Source organism: Arachis stenosperma, chromosome 5 (genome assembly GCF_014773155.1).
Source record: "Arachis stenosperma cultivar V10309 chromosome 5, arast.V10309.gnm1.PFL2, whole genome shotgun sequence".
NCBI lineage: Eukaryota > Viridiplantae > Streptophyta > Magnoliopsida > Fabales > Fabaceae > Arachis > Arachis stenosperma.
In genome coordinates, this window is record NC_080381.1 from 107,677,417 (window position 1) to 107,681,043 (window position 3,627).

A 3,627-nucleotide genomic window follows, 5' to 3' on the forward strand; every position below is an offset into this window, starting at 1 on the left:
CTTATGAGCAGGAACAAAGACAAAGGCATTCTTGTTGAAGCTGACCCTGAACCTGAGAGAACCTTGAAGCGAAAACTAAGAGAAGCCAAAGCACAACTCTCTTTAGAAGACCTGACCGAATTCTTCAAGGAAGAAGAACCCATGGCAGCCGAAAACAACAACAATGCCAACAATGCAAGGAAGGTGCTGGGTGACTTCACTGCACCTACTCCTGATTTCTATGGGAGAAGCATCTCTATCCCTGCCATTGGAGCAAACAACTTTGAGCTTAAGCCTCAATTAGTTTCTCTAATGCAACAGAATTGCAAGTTCCATGGACTTCCAATGGAAGATCCTCATCAGTTCTTAGCTGAATTCTTGCAAATCTGTGACACAGTCAAGACTAATGGGGTTGACCCTGAGGTCTATAGACTGATGCTATTCCCTTTTGCTGTAAGAGACAGAGCAAGAATATGGTTGGATTCTCAACCTAAAGAAAGCCTGGACTCTTGGGAAAAGCTAGTCAATGCCTTCTTGGCAAAGTTCTTTCCACCTCAAAGATGGAGTAAGCTTAGAGTGGAAGTCCAAACCTTCAGACAGAAGGATGGAGAATCCCTCTATGAAGCTTGGGAAAGATACAAACAATTAATCAGAAAATGTCCTTCTGACATGCTTTCTGAATGGAGCATCATAGGTATTTTCTATGATGGCCTCTCTGAACTATCCAAGATGTCTTTGGATAGCTCTGCTGGAGGATCTCTTCATCTGAAGAAGACGCCTGCAGAAGCTCAAGAGCTGATTGAAATGGTTGCAAATAACCAATTCATGTACACTTCTGAAAGAAATCCTGTGAACAATGGGACTAGTCAGAAGAAAGGAGTTCTTGAGATTGATACTCTGAATGCCATATTGGCTCAGAACAAGATATTGACTCAACAAGTCAATTTGATTTCTCAAAGTCTATCTGGAATGCAAAATGCACCTGGCAGTACTAAGGAAGCTTCATCTGAGGAAGAAGCTTATGATCCTGAGAACCCTTCAATGGAAGAGGTGAATTACCTAGGAGAACCCTATGGAAACACCTACAATTCTTCATGGAGAAATCACCCAAATTTCTCATGGAAGAATCAAGAGAAACCTCAACAAGGTCTCAATAACAATAATGGTGGAAGAAACAGGTTTAGCAATGGCAAGCCTTTTCCATCATCTTCTCAGCAACAGACAGAGAGTTCTAAGCAGAGTACTTCTGACTTAGCAACAATGGTCTCTGATCTAATAAAGACCATTCAAAGTTTCATGACTGAAACAAGGTCCTCCATTAGGAATTTGGAAGGACAAGTGGGTCAGCTGAGTAAGAAAGTTACTGAACTTCCTCCTAGTACTCTCCCAAGTAATACAGAAGAAAATCCAAAAGGAGAGTGCAAGGCTATCAACATGGCCGAATTCTGGAAGGAAGAAGAGGCAGAGGACGCCACTGAGGAAGACCTCACTGGACGTCCACTGGCCTCTGATGAGTCCCCCAATGAGGAACCATGGGAATCTGAGGCTCAAGATGAGACCATAGAGATTCCATTGGACTTACTTCTGCCATTCATGAGCTCTAATGAGTATTCTTCCTCTGAAGAGGATGAGTATATCACTGAAGAGCAAGTTGCTAAATACCTTGGAGCAATCATGAAGCTAAATGACAAGTTATTTGGAAATGAGACTTGGGAGGATGAACCCCCTTTGCTCACCAAAGAACTGGATGACTTGTCTAGGCAGAAACTGCCTCAAAAGAGGCAGGATCCTGGGAAGTTTTTTATACCTTGTACCATAGGCACCATGACCTTCAAGAAGGCCTTGTGTGACTTAGGGTCAAGTGTAAACCTCATGCCCCTCTCTGTAATGGAGAAATTAGGGATCTTTGAGGTGCAAGCTGCAAAAATCTCACTAGAGATGGCAGACAACTCAAGAAAATAAGCCTATGGACTTGTAGAGGATGTACTGGTAAAAGTTGAAGACCATTACATCCCTACTGATTTCATAGTCCTAAAGACTGGGAAGTGCATGGATGAATCCATCATCCTTGGCAGACCCTTCCTAGCCACAGCAAAGGCTGTGATTGATGTTGATAGAGGTGAACTGATCATTCAAGTGAATGAAGAATCCTTGGTGTTTAAGGCTCAAGGATATCCCTCTGTCATCATGGAGAAGAAGCATGAAGAGCTTCTCTCAAAACAGAGCCAAGCAGAGCCCCCATAGTCAAACTCTAAGTTTGGTGTTGGGAGGCCACAGCCAAACTCTAAGTTTGGTGTTGAACCCCCACATTCAAACTCTAAGTTTGGTGTTGGGAGGTTCCAACACGGTTCTGAGTATTTCTGAGGCTCCATGAGAGTCCTCTGTCAAGCTAATGACATTAAAGAAGCGCTTGTTGGGAGGCAACCCAATGTTTTATAGTTAACTATTCTCTTTGGTTATTTTATCTCTTTTGTAGGTTGATGATCATAAGAAGTCATAAAAACAATGAAAAAAGCAAAAACAGAATGAAAAACAGGAAGAAAAACAGCACACCCTGGAGGAAGAAGCTGCTGGCGTTTAAACGCCAGTAAGCCTAGCAGTTGGGCGTTTAACGCCCAGTCTGGCACCATTCTGGGCGTTTAACGCCATAAAGGGGCACCAGACTGGCGTTAAACGCCAGAAAAGGGCAAGAACCTGGCGTTAAACGCCAGGAATGGGCACCAGCCCGGCGTTTAACGCCAGAAATGGCTCAAAACGTGAATTTTGATGCCATTTGGTGCAGGGATGACTTTTCCTTGACACCACAGGATCTATGAACCCCACAGGACCCCCACCCACCCCACCATCACTCTCTCTCTTCTTCCCCCATTCACCAATCACCTCAACACCTCTTCCCCAAAAACCCTTCACCTATCAACTCCCATCTTTCTCTTCACCACTCACATCCATCCTTCATAAATCCCCACCAACCTCACCCTTCAAATTCAAACCACTTTCCCTCCCAAAACCCACCCATAATGGCCGAACCATTAACCCCCTCTCTCCTATATATACCCTTCTTCAACCTTCATTTCACACAACCTAAACACCCCTTCTTTCCCTTCTTGGCCGAACACACCACCTTCTCCCTCTTCCTCATTTCTTCTTCTTCTACTCTCTTCTTTTTCTTTTGCTCGAGGACGAGCAAACATTTTAAGTTTGGTGTGGTAAAAGCGTTGCTTTTTCATTTTCCATAACCATTATGGCATCCAAGGCCGGAGAAACCTCTAGAAAGAGGAAAGGGAAGGCAAAAGCTTCCACCTCCGAGTCATGGGAGATGGATAGATTCCTCTCAAGGGTGCATCAAGACCACTTCTATGAAGTTGTGGCCTTGAAGAAGGTGATCCCCGAGGTCCCCTTTTCACTCAAAAAGGGTGAATATCCGGAGATCCGCCATGAGATCCGAAGAAGAGGTTGGGAAGTACTTACCAACCCCATTCAACAAGTCGGAATCATGATGGTTCAAGTGTTCTATGCCAATGCATGGATCACCAAGAACCATGATCAAAGTATGAACCCGGATCCAAAGAATTATCTTACTATGGTTCGGGGGAAATACTTGGATTTTAGTCCGGAAAGTGTGAGGGTGGCGTTCAACTTGCCTATGAT

General features: G+C 44.1%; 1 non-coding gene across 1 annotated transcript; it reads right to left on the bottom strand.

Moving 5' to 3' along the window:
* Positions 1-546: 546 nt before the first annotated feature.
* Positions 547-654, bottom strand: LOC130984754 (small nucleolar RNA R71). Its single transcript, XR_009088666.1, has one exon. It is a non-coding gene; the product is annotated as a small nucleolar RNA R71 (small nucleolar RNA).
* Positions 655-3,627: the final 2,973 nt, after the last annotated feature.